The sequence below is a fragment of the Copadichromis virginalis genome, linkage group LG10, assembly GCF_057382275.1.
Source record: "Copadichromis virginalis isolate Kocher_CV1m ecotype Utaka linkage group LG10, C_Virginalis_male_GT1.1, whole genome shotgun sequence".
Classification (NCBI taxonomy): Eukaryota; Metazoa; Chordata; class Actinopteri; order Cichliformes; family Cichlidae; genus Copadichromis; species Copadichromis virginalis.
The window spans coordinates 6,469,526-6,486,838 of NC_140627.1; the positions used below are offsets into that span (position 1 = coordinate 6,469,526).

At 47.3% G+C, this 17,313-nt stretch overlaps 1 protein-coding gene across 1 annotated transcript in view; it reads right to left on the reverse strand.

Moving 5' to 3' along the window:
• The window catches only part of ntm (neurotrimin), a 505,318-nt gene that overhangs the window by 352,769 nt on the left and 135,236 nt on the right, over window positions 1-17,313 (reverse strand). The gene's annotated exons all lie outside the window — the stretch shown is intronic.

Genomic DNA, 17,313 nt, shown 5'->3' on the forward strand with positions numbered 1-17,313 from the left:
TTATGATCTGGTGAGCCATATGCATGAATTCTGGTTGTGCTTACTGACCTCGAAGCAATTTCATGTGGAACACGGCACTCAAAAATCTGTCAAAAATGTTTTAGTACGACTTTGGTAAACTACAAAGCCACACCGCTTGATGAATTGTTGCATGGATTGGATGGATTAAGCCTACCGTAGTCAGGAGCCTCACGGAGTAATCTGGGTCCAAAACTCCGTTCGGTTCAGGTCCCAAAGTCAAACAAACACTGGGGCATCACTAAGCGTTAAAAACCTGTCTAAATTCTTTCATCTTTAATAAAATGGTCAGCGTTGCAGCTTTACCAGGTGTAACAATTAAGTTTAACATCCAGGCATCCATGAAAACCGAGCAGAGTTAGATGTTAGCAGGAAGTTAGCTCACTAGTTTCCACCTAAACATGATATAGCATGTTCTGACAGAGGTTTCTGGGAAAAAAATAAAACATACAGCTCTGCTATCACTTCCAACATAAATGAAGACAGAAAACTAAACAGCAGTGACATTTGTAGGGTTACTGAAGTTGGACTAGCTGGTATATAATGATATGCTTATGTGATCGCTAGCGGCACAGCTATGTTAGCATAACATAAACAGTGAAGCTGGAGGATGAACGCAAACTTTTTTTCCATTCGATAAAACTTAACGTGAGGGTCTGATGGTTAGGGACAAATGCAATCACATGGCAGGATGCTGTAAACAGACCAAATTTCAGTCAGGACAACAACTGAGATAATCCATCCACAATACAAGGTTAGGCATTAGTATACTGCAACAACATGGGAACAGAGCAGCTGCGAGAGAATTCAACAGTAATGAATCAATAGTATGGAAGTGGAGGAAGCGCAGTTTTTGGCTTTCCTCGTTTTCTAAAACATGCTTTTGTCAGAGGTTGTGTGTGGAGGCGTGGAAGAGATGACCCAAACGCTGGACTCACGGTGCAGAAATGAAGAGGATTTATTGGAGGGTGAATGAACTAAACAGGAACGATGGAGTGACTGGCTGGCTGAAAGACTGGAAGAATGGCTGGCTGACTAACTGAACATACAGACGGAGGGACGACATGAACATCAACATCAATGACACGACAGAGAACTGGTGAAACCGAGGAACTTAAATACACAGGTTGAATGATGACAATGATTGGAAACAGGTGAGTACAGGGCTGAACATAATCTGACTAATGACACGGGAGACAAGCTGACACGGGAAAAAACAGGAAGTGAGAACATTAATGTGGCGAACTAAACTGAACATGAACAAACTGAAATCACTGGGTCAACGACCCAGGAACCCTGACAGTACCCCCCCCCCCCCCTTCAAAGGCCGGCACCCGACGGCCAAACGAAAAAGAACCAGAACAGGGCGGGCGGAGGGGGCCCAGGACGGAGGGACGGAGTCCACACAGAGACAGTTCAGGAGGGCGGCCACGTGGCCCGAGGCCGAGACGAGATAGTTCAGGGGGCCGACCGTGCGGACGGCAACGGCGGCGACGTGGACACAGTTCGGGAGGCCGACCGTGCGGAAGGCAACGGCGATGACTACAGCGCTGGTCCGGGGGCCGGCCGTGCGGAAGGCAACGGCGGCCACTCAGGCGAAGGAGACGACAGAGCAGTTCAGGGGGCCGACCGCGCGGAAGGCAACGGCGGCCACTCAGGCGAAGGAGACGACAGAGCAGTTCAGAGGGCCGACCGCGCGGAAGGCAGCGGCGGCAGCGAAGGAGACGACAGAGCAGTTCAGGGGGCCGACAGCGCGGAAGGCAGCGGCGGCTCTCCAGTGAAAGGCGTGCTGGCCATGGCCCGGTGGGCACAGGACCAGACGAGCCAGGACCAGGCGAAGACGGGGCCGGACCAGGCGAAGCACAGGCTGGGGCCGGACCAGGCGAAGCACAGGCTGGAGCTGCAGCAGGCGAAACAAAAGCCAGAGTCGAGGCTGGGCCAGACGAGGACGAAGACTCTGAGGCTGGGCCAGACGAGGACGAAGACTCTGAGGCTGGGCCAGACGAGGACGAAGACGAAGGCTCTGAGGCTGGGCCAGACGAGGACGAAGGCTCTGAGGCTGGAGCCAGACCAGGCGGAGCAGAAGCAGAGGCCGACGCCAGACCGGGCGACGTTGAAGGCGATGCAGAGGCCGGACCGGGCGACGTTGAAGGCGATGCAGAGGCCGGACCGGGCGTGGGTGCAGCTGATGCAGAGGCCGGACCGGGCGTGGGTGCAGCCGAGGCAGAGGCCGGACCAGGCGAAGTTGAAGCCTCTGGCTGGAGACAGGCTGGGCCAGCGGGTGCGGAAACCCCTGGCTGAGGAGCGGCCGGGCCAGCGGGTGCGGAAACCCCTGGCTGAGGAGCGGCCGGGCCAGCGGGTGCGGAAACCCCTGGCTGAGAAGCAGGAGAGCTCACAGCTGGCTCTGGGTGCTGTGGCTGCAGGTCCGGGAACTGAACAGGATGGTAGACGGGCGACTGGGCTACGGACTGGACAGGGGCAGACTGGACTACAGGTGAGTGGACAGGGGCAGACTGGACTACAGGTGAGTGGACAGGAGCAGACTGGACTACAGGTGAGTGGACAGGAGCAGACTGAGCTACAGGTGAGTGGACAGGAGCAGACTGAGCTACAGACTGAGCTAGTGACGGGGATAAAATTACGGCTTGGGCTAGTAAGGCCGGTGCCTGGGCAGGGGACAGTTCAGCTAATCTAACTAGGGATAGTGCGAGGGCGTGAAAGGCTGGGTCAGGAGGTGGATGAAGTGGTGACGTAGCAGGTGAACCGGTTAGCTCTTCCAAGTCTCTAGGGAGGTCAGGCTGGGTTCTGGCTGCCCTCAGCCTGGGCGCTGGGACGGGCACGGAAGGTGGCTGGACACCAGTCACCCCCACCTGAGAAACAGAAGCAGGTGTGGAGGTAGACCGGGTCGCAGCTGCCCTCCTCCTGGGAGCTGGCACTGGTGTGGGCGTGGACTGTGCCCCCATGCTGGTGGGAAATGGCTGAATAATGGGTGTGGAAATAGTGACGGTGTGTGTGTTACTGGCAGGTTTATTGGAGAATGTTCGGGTTTTTCTGCCACCACTATTTACAGTCTTTGGAGAAGAGCAGAAAAACTCTTCCCAGTCCACGTCCTCGTCTAGGAGGGAGACTCCCCATGAATCAGAAGTGGGTCTATGGTGCGTTTCAAGTGAGTAATCAGATGGTGAGTGCGAAAAACAGTCACTGGAGCTCACCATCGGGAGTGGCTGAAAGTAGTCCGTTTTATGGCGGCGTGTGCGCCGCTTTCTTCGGGAAGAGACAGCAGGCGGGGTACACAGCCGAGCCTCTGGCACGGGAGCCTCCATTGAGCCGAGGTGGTAGGCAGAGCCGCTGTGCCATGGCGAGGTTGAGGGTCCGGTGAGTAAAACGGCTGGCGGGCGAGCGAGGAGCGGAGCAGCGGGAGAGCGAGCGGCCGAAGCTTGGCCTGCGACGCCCACTCTCCGCGGCGAACGCTCCGATGCAGGTGAGGCAGCAGGTGGAGGACCGCGGCGTCTCCGAGGCCCGCCCAGAGCCAGACGAGTCCCCTCAAAGACGTGCTCCCTCTCTGAGAAGAGCCGCTGTTTCCACCTGAGCTTCTCCGCCCAAATGGAGAGCGCTGCGTCCTGCCGCTCGTAAAGGTCCGAGTCCGCTGGGTCAAAAGCGTGTCTTCTTGGCACGGGTCGTGTCATTCTGTCAGAGGTTGTGTGTGGAGGCGTGGAAGAGATGACCCAAACGCTGGACTCACGGTGCAGAAATGAAGAGGATTTATTGGAGGGTGAATGAACAAAACAGGAACAATGGAGTGACTGGCTGGCTGAAAGACTGGAAGAATGGCTGGCTGACTAACTGAACATACAGACGGAGGGACGACATGAACATCAACATCAATGACACGACAGAGAACTGGTGAAACCGAGGAACTTAAATACACAGGTTGAATGATGACAATGATTGGAAACAGGTGAGTACAGGGCTGAACATAATCTGACTAATGACACGGGAGACAAGCTGACACGGGAAAAAACAGGAAGTGAGAACATTAATGTGGCGAACTAAACTGAACATGAACAAACTGAAATCACTGGGTCAACGACCCAGGAACCCTGACAGCTTTGTCTCTTCGCTATTACTGTCACCCAATTTGCAGATGATATTGCTTGCAGCCGCTGCGATGCTTTCGACCAAAACAGGCGCAGCTTGATGACACCATCAACATGCGCTATTGCGGCATAGTCAAAAGCTGTGTCCAAATTCATGGACAAATGCCTCCTGAGGACGCATTTGTAGACCGATTATGTCACAGTGACGCGCCGAAGGCTGGTCAAATTCGTAGACTCCTCCGAATGCAGCCGACACATGCGTCCTCCTTTTCCCCAAATTTGAAGGATGGGTCGGGTGTGTCCTTCGTGGCCCACCATATCCCAGAATTCATAGCACGGCCCAGCCAAACTCCAGTTTCCAGCAATGGCGGCCGCTACTAAGTTTTAAAATTACTCTTACTAGTCTTTCTGGGTCACAAAATAAACCTTTAACGTATTTTCAGGCGAGATAGTGGGTGTGTAAACTTCAAATATCTGCTCGGTTTATCAAGATATCGCATATTTGCAGAAGTGCTTCGACGTTTTCTGAGACATCTGTTACCCACCAGCTCGATAGCTAGCCAAGAGCTCGAGGGTCACTGAAGCCGCCGGGAACGGCACAACTCCCGGCACATCATTTTCAGATCACTGCGGACTTTTGCTACTCAGGTTAAACGTAATAAGTCACTTAGATAACCTAAAAATGTTATTGTTTGTCTTTTTTTCAGTGTTTTATTTGTTCGTGAGTAAATCAGTTTTGCTGAGATTAAAGTTATTAGATTAGATAAAATAAAACTTTATTAATCCCACGGGTGGGTTCTTCCTTGGATTTTACACAGCTGAATAAACGTCAAAAAGAAAACTGATTAAACAGAAGGGTGAGATGGTCGAGAATTTACGCCAGTGTCCTGTTATATTTTAGATAGCAAGGAACAGACGGCCAAGTTTATTAAACTCCACCGAGACAGCAGTGACGCTAATCAGAAGGCTAGACCGTCTAATTTCCCCAGCCATTTACTTCCGGCCTACCCGACCTTCTGAGGACCCGGTCCACGTAGACCGCGAAGGCCGGGTCCTCAGGAGGATGCAGCCCATGAATTTGGACACAGCTAATATTTCTACCGTTGGCCAAATTCATATTGCTTCTACCGTATACCGTTTATACTGCCCACCCCTAATACAGACACACGAAGTTTGAGTTTGATATAAATATAATACTGTCCTTAATGACTGGATCAGGCATAACTTCTTAGTAGTGATACTAAATGTCACTACATCTAAATGGTCATCTATATAATCAAGTCCATACTATCTTGTACAGAGTAGCTAATTTATGTGTGTGCGAGACAGTGAGAACGTGACTTCGAATAATCTTGTAGCAGTTGTTTTTGTAAAAGTCGTCACTGAGCGATTGGGACAGGCAGCTGTCATAAACTCTGGGCAGAAGTGAATCAAACAAATCCTATATGACTGAATATACTTCCAAGCAAAGGGAAGTGACTGTCATTTATTGGACACTGTTAAACACTTTAAATGCTTCTCAGCTATGTGCACAAGTCCTGCATTAAATTAATCAATATGCGCAGTGTGACTGTAACATGCAGCATGAGTCACACATTGAAATGCACTAGCTTCACAGTGAATTAGGGGCATCATTTAATACACAAGAAAAGGCCTATATAGACAGACAGACGGAGGTGGATTAAAATGGTAAAACAGTGCTGTATCGTTTTCAAACATGTTACCATACAATAAGAAGAAAACTGCTATTTCTTTACTGTTTTCATATTTTTCTTTGAAATTATAATTGTTACATTTAAAAAGATTGTAGTAATCATATATTTCTATATTTATTAGTAATAATTGACAACATTTATATGATGGTAATGCAAAATTGTATCGTATCCGAAAGAGTCGGAAATCCCATCACTACTGTAGAGCACAAGAAGTCACGTGATTATGGAGCACAAATTAATGCAAAAACTTACACCGGGACCTTACAAAGGCTTGCTTCAAACTGCCAGCGTGTTGTTCCAATTTATAAACCGTCCAAAAAATGATTACAGTAGCATTTACATTTCAGTGTTACTCAGTGTCACAGATCTGTCCCAACCCTAAGTAGTTAAGTCAGATTAGACAGAAACACACAAATCTTCTTTTACAAAAACAAGAATCTCTTGAGTTTAAACAAACCTCTGAACAGAAAAAAAAACATTTTATTACAGGTAAAGAATTTACTCTTGTTTGTCACTGGTGGCCATATTTTATTCTCTTCATCCAAGTGAGTATGAGAACAAACACACCCATCAATGACAAACCATTTCTGTGCAGCCAATCAGAAAAGACACTTCTGGCCAGTGGTCTTTAATGGGGCATTTTAAGTTATGCTTTATGTCAACAACTGCTGGTCATATTTCAATAATCATGTTTCATTCCATATAATCTTCAGCTTCTCATTCTGCTACTTTCACATGTTAGCTGATAACTGATTTTTGCAATATATAATTCTTAATAAGTTTTAGACATTTAAAGCATTTCAGGCGAAGCGGACAAAAGTCTTTCAGCATTCATGCTGCATTGAAACTGTATTTACAAGAAATACCATCACTGGATTCAGGCCAACCAACAGTAGGGGAGCTGGGGGCGGTAAGGATAGAGCTAAAATTTGAATTTGTTTTTTAACAGATTTGACACTGCAGTGAATGCTCATACCCCTACAACCTCACCTGGTATCAGTCTGAAATCCAGAGCCACACCGCTGTGTCTCCCTCTCTCTTCATATAGCACTGTTGCCTCTGGTGAGTCCTGACATCCCTCCCCCACCCATCATTTTCACTCAAGACCAGGTTCAGAGGTAAATGAGAAGACTTCACTCAGGCAAGTCTGCTGGACCAGACGGAGTGAGTCCCTGCATCCTCAAGGCCTGTGCCCTTCCACTTTGTGAACTCTTTCATAAGCTGTTAATGTGGAGTCTGAGTCTGCAGAGGGTTCCAGTGCTATGGAAGACATCATGGCTTTTCCCTGTACCAAAGACACCACGTCTCAGTGGCTCCCAGGATTACAGGCCTGTGGCACTGACTTCCCATATCATAAAGACCCTGGAATGACTTATCCTGGACCAGCTCTGACTCATAGTCAGACCACATCAGGATCATCTTCAATTTGCTTACCTTTGCCTGATATTTATATTTATCCTCCTGTAACTTTACTGTATAAAGAGCTAAAACCTCAAAAGTTTCAGGAATAGTTATTCATTATAAGAAGTGTTTGTGAACCAAAAATTAAGAATGTGGGATACTGTTTGTCTGTGATTTGTCCAAGTAGACAAGCAAGAGTAGAAAAGTGCTGAATAAGAATCAGTCCATTTACCATTTACCATTTGGTAACCAAGGATAAAGTGTTTTGAGTGCCTAAATACAGTAGAGAATTGCTATATAAGTATAGGTGGATTTACCAGTCTAATGATGTAGTGATAATGTGGCGGACCACCAGGTGGCTCCACTCACACCCAAGTTGAAGGGAAGTGTTGGGGTGGAGATTTTGGCGCTCACTATATGTGAAGTTCTGAGAGTCAGTTAATAAAGTTGGAGTGAGACACTGAGACTTCTCCTGTCGTTATTACATACCTCCACATTGGTGACCCCTGTAGCGAACATGCTAAGGCTCGACGACGAAGCCAGCTCCGGCCTGGAAGCATTGGCTGCCGCCGGACTTTCACCTCCGCCGATGGCTGCGTTTGCTGTGGCGCTTAAATTGCCGGATTTTTGGCTTCACGATCCTCCTTCATGGTTCGTGCACGTAGAAGCTCAGTTTGCTCTTCGTGGAGTTTCAGCCGACGATACTAAATACCACCATGTGGTGGCCTCACTTGACCCGCTGTCAACCTGCCGCGTGATGACTCTCCTCCGGGACCCCCCAGCCCAAGGCAAGTATGCCGCCCTCAAGGCGCTGCTGCTGCGGCGTTACTCCCTCTCTGATGCTGAGCGGGCCGAGAAACTCCTTTCCCTCGCAGGCCTGGGCGACGGCACCGCTCTCGAGCTCATGGAGAGCATGCTGTCCTTGCTGGGGGCGGATGACGGAGGATTTCTCTTCACCCACCTCTTTCTCCGACAGCTGCCAGCTCCAGTGCGCGCTGGCCTTGCCAACTCCCCGCTATTGGCCACGAAGGATTACCGCTCCCTTGCAGAAGAGGCGGATCGCATCCTCCTGGCTACCAGGACTTTCGGCGTCCAGGCGATTGTTCAGGACTCACCAGCGTTTTCCCCCGCCCCCTCACCGATGCTCCAGGGGCCCTCCGACTCGTCCACGGTGGCCGGAATCGCTGCACGGCGGCACCGCGGAAAGGGGCTTTGTTTTTATCACCAGCGTTTTGGAGCGAAGGCACGGCGCTGTCTCCTGCCTTGCAGTTTCCAGACCCAGGGAAACGGGCATGTCAGCGCTCTGTAGCAGCCGCGACCGCTGGCAACAAGGAAAGGCTGCTTTTCTTAGAGGACTCACGCTCGGGGAGGCGTTTCCTGGTGGACTCCGGCTCACAGAAGAGCCTTCTTCCCCCGGCTGGCTCGGACAGGCTAGCTGAGGGCTGCGGGCCATTGCTAACAGCGGCTAATGGCTCTCCCATCAAAACCTTCGGTGAAAGGTTGGTGACTGTTTGCTTTCACGACCGTGACTTTCAGTTGAACTTTGTTGTTGCTGCTAGCTCTGTGCCTATAATAGGCGCTGATTTTCTTTGTGCTCACGGACTGCTGGTTGATGTTGCTAACAGACGTTTAATTGATGCTGTGTCATTTTCCTCATTACCCTGTTTGACTCGGGGTGCTCAGCCCGTGGTGCATGCTAACTCAGTAGATTCGGGTGACGTTTTTCAGTGTTTGCTTTCTGAGTTTCCCTCACTCTCTGTCCCCACTTTCTCGAGCACGGTGACGAAGCATGGGGTGGAGCATTACAAAACTACAGTAGGGCCCCCGGTGTTTGCGCGCGCGCCGCCTCGACCCTGCCAAACTGGCTGTCGCTCGGGAAGAATTTGCCACCATGTCTGGGCATCGTGCAGCGTTCGAACAGTGCCTGGGCTTCTCCGTTACACATGGTGCCTAAATCTGATGGTCGGTGGCGACCTTGTGGGGATTTCCGCCGTCTTAATAATGTCACAGAGAACGATCGTTATCCCATTCCCCACATCCAAGATTTTTCCGCCCATCTTGCGGGGACCTCGGTTTTTTCGAAGATCGATTTGGTACGGGGATATCACCAGGTTCCCGTGCACGCAGAGGATGTCCCCAAAACCGCCGTAATTACACCTTTCGGCCTTTTCGAGTTTCTGCGCATGCCGTTTGGCCTGAAAGGTGCCGCCCAAACCTTCCAGCGGTTGATGGACTCGGTCTTGCGCGGGCTGCCCTTTGTTTTTGTATATCTTGATGATATACTGGTGGCCAGCAGCTCGAAGGAGCAGCACATGTTCCATCTGCGTCAGGTTTTTCAGCGTTTGGCGGAGCATGGACTGATTATTAATCCGTCTAAATGCCAGTTTGGGTTGCCCGTTCTCGATTTTCTTGGGCACCGTATTTCCGCCAAGGGCGTGGTTCCGTTGCCTGACAAAGTCCGAGCTGTTTCGGAATTTCCGCGTCCCACGAATGTTAAGGGACTGCAGGAATTTTTGGGGATGGTGAATTTTTACAACCGTTTTCTCCCCAGAGCGGCACATCTGCTGAAGCCCCTTTATGGCGCGTTAAAAGGTAAGAAAGCTAATGACTCCGTTGACTGGTTTCCGGAAAGCATCCAAGCGTTTTCTGATGCTAAGTCAGCGTTAGCTAATGCTGCCCTTCTGGCCCACCCATCCCCCTCAGCGCAGATTGCGTTGACCACCGATGCGTCGGACATAGCAGTGGGTGCGGTGCTGGAGCAGCGAATCTCGGGTGTCTGGCAACCGCTCGCCTTTTTCAGCCATACGCTACGTGACAGCGAACGCAATTACAGCGTTTTTGACAGGGAGCTACTGGCGCTCCACCTGGCGACTCGTCATTTCCGGTTTTTTCTCGAGGGTCGTCACTTTACCGCATACGTGGACCACAAACCCTTGACGTTTGCCATGTCCAAGGTTTCTGATCCATGGAGTGCACGCCAGCAGCGCCAGTTGGCAGCCATTTCTGAGTTTACCACGGACATTCGGCACGTGGCTGGTAAATCCAATCATGTGACTGATTGTTTGTCCCGTGCGCTGGTTTCTCCCGTCTTTCTCGGCATAGACTACTCCACCATGGCTGCCGATCAGAGCGGTGACCCGGACATCCTCGCGCTTAAATCCACCCAGACGGGCCTCATACTAGAGGACAGACCCGTGCAGGACGGTGGTCCCCTCCTCGTCTGTGACATTTCCACCGGCCGCCCTCGCCCAGTGGTTCCCGCTTCCTGCCGTCGTCAAGTTTTTGACTCGGTACATGCTCTCTCTCATCCAGTGGTCCGGGCCTCTGCTAAACTGGTCAGCTCTAAATGTGTTTGGCCAGGCCTTCGCAAATCTGAATGGGCGTCGGCGTGCATTCCCTGCCAGCGTGCGAAGGTTCATAAACACACCAAGGCGCCCCTGGAGCCATTCTTCATACCCGGCAAACGTTTCGATCATGTGCATGTCGATCTGGTGGGTCCTCTGCCGCAGTCACAAGGTTTTACGCACCTTTTGACTGTTGTTGACCGGACCACCAGGTGGCCGGAGGCGGTCCCCCTGGCGTCCACTACCGCAGCAGTGGTGGCCAAGGCGTTTTTGTCAAGCTGGGTCTCGCGTTTCGGCCCACCCGCGGACATTACGTCAGACAGAGGCCCCCAGTTCATTTCCGAGCTTTGGTCGGCCATGGCTGATGGACTGGGGGCTAAAGTCCACCGCACAACCGCATACAACCCGCAAGCTAATGGGATGTGTGAACGGTTCCACCGGTCGCTTAAGGCTGCTTTTCGCGCCTCCTTAAAGGATGGCAATTGGGTTGACCGCCTCCCGTGGGTTTTGCTTGGGCTGCGCTCTGCGGTTAAGGAGGATCTCGGCGCTTCCCCAGCTGAGCTAGTGTTTGGTCAGCCCCTCCGCGTGCCTGGAGAATTCTTGCCCGAAAATCCTCCTCCCTGCTTCGATCTCTCAACCCGCTTTTGCACTCGCTTCGGGTTCCTGGTCCGGTGCACCATTGCGTGCCTGACACCTTTGTTCCAAAGACTTTAGAGACTGCTAAGTTTGTTTTTGTCAGGCACGATGCCCACAGGACACCGCTGCGGCCACTGTATGACGGCCCATTCAGGGTTATCGAACCGGGCCAGAAACATTTTGTTTTGGATTTTGGGGGTCGAAGGGAGACTGTGTGTGTTGACAGACTTAAACCTGCACATGTTCTTCCGGACAGTAATGTAGTGCCGGCCCAGGCCCCTCGCCGTGGCCGCCCTCCTTCGATGGGGTTGACAGACTCTGGTTTTCCCCCCAGGACTACCCCCGGACCACCGGCGTTTGAGCCTCCTCCTGCCTTTCCTGCTCGCCTTCACCAGCCTCGTTCACAGGATGGACCTTCCTCTGCCTGTTCTCTCCTTCCCAGGTTCAGTCGTTCGGGTCGTTTGCTTAGACCCAGGGTCCTGGACTGAATAGAGACCTAACTGTGTGTTCAGGGGGGGGGGGGGGGGTATGTGTGGCGGACCACCAGGTGGCTCCACTCACACCCAAGTTGAAGGGAAGTGTTGGGGTGGAGATTTTGGCGCTCACTATATGTGAAGTTCTGAGAGTCAGTTAATAAAGTTGGAGTGAGACACTGAGACTTCTCCTGTCGTTATTACATACCTCCACAATAACACCCACCCTAATGTGTGGTACTGCTCTGGTATCACAAAATACAGATACTTTGTTAGATCTTTTTCTTCTGAAGCATAAATCAAGCGCTGACAGACTGACCAAAGTGGCAGCAAGTAGCAATGAGTGAGTGTGTCATTACAATCAGCACCATCGTGTCCAGTCCTTGATTAACTAACTTAATTTGAGTTGGCTTGAATTGACAAAATACTCATTTGAATAACTAATACAATGATTACTTTTAGTACTTTTATAACAATGTGACATGCTTATCTGAAAAGAAAGTCACAGCCTAAAATATATCAGCAACTGTCACCGATGTTATTGCACACATTATGAGAGTCACAGAAAAGTAGATTATTCAAGACCTTGTAGGAGAAGAATGATTTTAAAATTGATTCTGGAATTAACAGGGAGCCAGTGAAGGGAAGCCAGTGTAGGAGAAACATGCTCTTTCTTTCTAGTAATGGAGATGTCAAATCTGGTTTTAATAAAACAGACTGAGAAACCAGTTGGTTGACCAAATGTGCAAAGTTGAACGAGCTATTTTGATCACCTTCATTTTTAATTCATATTTTTATTACACTTATAGATATTTACAGTTAACAATGTTATACAGCATTCAACCCTTTCACCTGTGCTTGTATTTCTGTAACAGTCACCATACGCCACAGGTATAAAAACAGATACGTGACGTTGAGCCTGACATGTATAGAAAATAAAGAAAGGGGAAATTCCCTTTACGGTATTCTATTCCATTCCAAACCACAGCCATATAATCATTTTAACCTTCATAGGAGTCTATGATTTTACAGAGGCCCTGACCCACTTCCCTGACGATTTCTAAAGAAGACTATGAATATTTCCTCAAATGCAATTTCTGTCTCATACAGTCAAGCTGGAATGATTGGTTACATTTGAAAACTGCCCCACACCTACTGAAACCCTTTGATACAGACCCTGTAAGAAGTGTTTTTGTCCAAATGCCAGAGCCAGCATACCCCTGAGGAAATAGATGATACATATGCGTTGTTCGCCGTTGAATCCATTACTGTGTGCTGTTGGTTCTACATGTGGACCCAGGAACAATGCATGCCTTGTGCCAGGAAACAGTGTTTTGTTCCTCACAGTACTTCATTGAGATTACATGAATCTGAGAAACTTTTTTAAGAACAATGAATGACAACAATTAGAATAAGAAATCACTGGACTGCATTTAAAAGGACAACTTACAATGCTGTATTTTCTGTATTTGAATTATGGCATCTTTCACCCAGACCACTGCTTATGAAAGTGGGAAAAGATGTGTTTTCATAGTTTATTTGTGATGTCTGTGCCTCTGGACTGACAGGGGTGGAGGGTGAAGCTTGCTGCTGATAAGCACTTATGCTTTTCTCTATCTGTGGCACTGCAGTCACTACACTAGAGTTTTATGTGGCTTGCTATAAAAACTGAAAAGTAATAGCAGTGGTGCCCTAGATTTAAGATTTAAGCTAAGACCTAGAGATGCAGAAAACATTTAGCTGAACCTTTTGTTTTGCCTGTAAATGACATACAAGAGGTTAATTAAAAGGAAGGAAAAACCACAAAACGGGAGGCATAGCTTGAGCAGCATGTTAGCCAAGCAGCAGCTCTGGCTTATCTTAACGCCTTCTGTTTTGTATATATGTGTGTGCATGTACATTTACATATATGTGAATGTATTAAATAAAAATGAAGTTATTACAAGGCAAAAAAAAAGAAGCCTGCTGTGTTATATGTAATGTTTTATGTCATGTTTTTCCACTTGTGACTCTGTAGGAGGGTTAGGATTTGTGCTATATTTGTGTAATCTTCAAAACCTGAGGATTAAAGCCTTCAGGTGAGAAAGACACTGTCATGGAACACGGAACAAGTGCTTCACCTATAACCAACTTGACTGCTTTTCCTTGAGTGTTAGCAGGATCTTGGCTGCTGGGAATGAAGGTATATGGATTTGTACATGTCAAAGAAAAGCTAAATACACTCAAGATATTATGCGAGAGCGAGTAGGTGCACAGGGGAAGTAAAACTGACTTGGCAGCACTGCATAAAATAGTTGCTGGCAGCGTTACAAATAAATTGTATTTAGCAGTGTGAAAAATCTCGTTGAAGCATGTAAAGAGAGTGCTCTATACCCTTGATCTCACTTGAAATGTGCCCAAATTCTCCTTGATGGAACTGATGGAAAATACACGATTGAAATTGCGTTGAGCATATATCCTCCTACACTCACAGCTCTGCGAACAACATTCTTGTTGTTTGCAAAGCTTGAGAAAAATTACTTTCCCTGATATTCCCAACTTTTTCTTGTCAATCAATTAAGATACTACAAGCAAAGCAAGTAAAAAGAAGAAAAAAATCATCACAAATTCTAAAAGTCTGCCTAAACCTAATATTCAAATGAAGTTTATGCAGGCATGTGAGCTTGATCTGGCCAAGAGGAACTCATCATTGAGAAAAGTCTGACAGCTGTGTGGTGAGAGCTTTTCTCTGAAAGTCTCACACTAAAAATAAATCTGAACCCAGTACCTGAGATGTAGATTTGTTTGGAATAATTAAAAAAACAAAAAACAAAACTACTTGTCAGACAGATTGGAGTCAGCTCAAAGTCCTATAATAAGAAACTGCAGTACTGCAGTGTTTGCATAGCACGGGGATAGTGTGACATTGTGCATGCCCCCAACCCCAAAATGGATAGAAGGCTGCATAGTGTGAAACAATTGATTGATTGTCTCAGAAAATGACTGTATTCGTATGGTTAGTGGCACTATTTACTATAAAACCGAAATACATGGCCTGATCTGTCATTTCATTATACTTTTAATCAAAGATTAGACTGTAAATGTACAGTTTTGTTTTTCAATTATTAATCCACTATTGAAATTGTAGATTTAAGATAGAGAATTACTATGGAAAGGTGGCCCATCTTCAGGTGATAACTAATGAAAATGACAGTAGTAATATTTTGTGACACCATTAAACATCATGTGAGCTCATGTGTCTGTGAAGCTGGTGATGGTAACATTTACATTTGTGCTGATGGTCTATAAGTTAGTATTTCTGCAACAGCTACCAGTACCCTGCTGGTGGAAGATTGATTTTTCCATTCCACACTGATGTACAGTGCAGATTGCTATGGAAAGGCTTACTTTTCTATTTTTACTGTTAAAATTGCTTTTGTATTTTATATATTTATTTATATTGCAGTATTGGGGGATGTCTGTAACTGGACTAGACCTTCTTCTAAGGATATTCTGCTTGCTGTGTGCGTTTAAGAAATTATTGTTCATAAATTTTTTTCTCAACACATTTGTGCATATCATCATGGTTACCAGCAGTTAGTGGTGCAACGAATCACTGTTGATCCATAATTCGAACCGATCCTACTCCACGATTTTGCACGCACGTGATCTGAAGATTCGAAAAAGAAGAAAAAAAGTATGTGTATGCGTGGTCAGCGCTATCGGTCCAGGTGGAGGAGCAGAGGAGTTTGCGGCGTTTAAGCAGCCATTTGCTGCCCAATCCATCCGGGCTAAAGCTATTACAAAAGCTATTGGGGTGTTTAGCTGCAGACGTGAGGCCGTATTTCATTGTGTAAAACAAGGGGTTTAAACTATGATGAACGTGCTTGAGTCACGCTATGATATCCCGTTGCGCGTCCACTTCAGTGACAAGATCGTTCCAAGCATGTATGACCAGGAAAAGTCTAAAGTTATGCCTGAACTGTCCCAGGCATCTTCTGTTGACCTAACTACAAATGGGTGGACCTCCAGGGCAATGGAAAGCTTCCTGACCGTGACCGCTCATTATATCACAGCGGAGTGGTAGATACAAAGCCCTGTACTGCCCTATATTGCACCTTAATTTGTGTTTATATAATTGCATGGAATGAGTCTTGAGTTGAATGTTTTTAAATAGGCAAAAAATACCTAAATAAGTAAATGGCGAGTAAAAACTTTGTCTTTTTGTCTTGTTTTGCTGATCCGAAAGTTGATCCGATCCATGACTTAAAACTGTGATCCAATCCGAACCGTGATATTTTGGATCTGTGGCACCACTACCAACAGTCTAAGGAGCTCTCCCAATAGGGCTTAAAAATATGGGACTCTCCACCAATTGTGCTAAGAACTGAAGAAGCTTCTTGGATGAGAGGTGAAACAACGTCTTCAAGAAACTTAAGTCAGGATGCTTTTCTTTCCAAGCTCCTTAGGCTACAATGACCTGGATGACTAAGAACAGAACATGATTACTAGCAGCTGTAGCTGTTGATTGTTCTTTGGGCTTTTTTAGCAAGTACCCAGATAGCAAGGAGACATTGAACAGATGTTGATTTTCCATCTGAACCATCAGAATCGTCAGGATTGGTTTTGTGTTGACATTTCAATGTTGAAACAACATTGAAATACTGATGAAACCTGACACTGACATTGAAATAACATTGATTCACTGTTGTTCTGTCATCGTTGATTGTTGATCTATTTATAGTTGACAAGGTGACAACAATCACGTTGAAAAACCATCGATTTATGGTTGAGCGGGAAATTAAAGCTGCTACCACTTGGACTATTCCGCAGCACCCCTATCACATTGGTACATCCCTCCAGGTAACCATTGTCTTGTACAGTAGAGCGGGACATTAGATTTACTCTCAGCGGAATTGACCGGAGAAGGCATCAGTTCATGCACTGCACTGGCCTGCACCAGTATAAGTATAGTATAAGGTAAGAATGAATTACTTTTGTTCTATTCGTTATTTCCACGGTTGCATTTGAATAACAGTAAAAAAAACAAACAAACTTGTTAATGTAAAGTTTCGGATAAAATGTGGGAGCCCGATATTGTGTCTACTTTCATCTTACAATCCGGCAACAAATAAATTGCACTGCAAACAAAGTCTATCAACAAAGAAAACATTTTCGTTTCATACTTTTCCGTTATATTCCCTTACAAAGCTAGCTTTAACGCTTCGAGGGTTCCTTTGTTCTTGCCGTCGCCTCGGCGCTTGACCCAGACTTTCGCTCTGTAGTTGCTTTTTAGCATAGTACTACAAAAAATTGTAAATCTGTGATATATGATTGATAAACGTAAAGGTAACTGTATAAATGTGTTCAATGACTTTGTTACTTTTAATGATTGGTGAGCACCCGCTTCGATTCGCACTCAATTCAAACTTTACGTTGCACGCTCACCTAACTTTACGCTGCACGCTCACCTAACTTGCGTTTGCACCTTTTGTCCACACGTAAACTGCGTTTAGCATTTACGTGTGGACGAGGAAGACGGAGAAAACGCAGCGTCAAAGGTGTGCGCCTATTTTGACGCCACACTGTGCGCCAAGTTTTTGTCTCGGTGCCATGAATTCCTACAATGGCAGACTTAGACAAAATACTG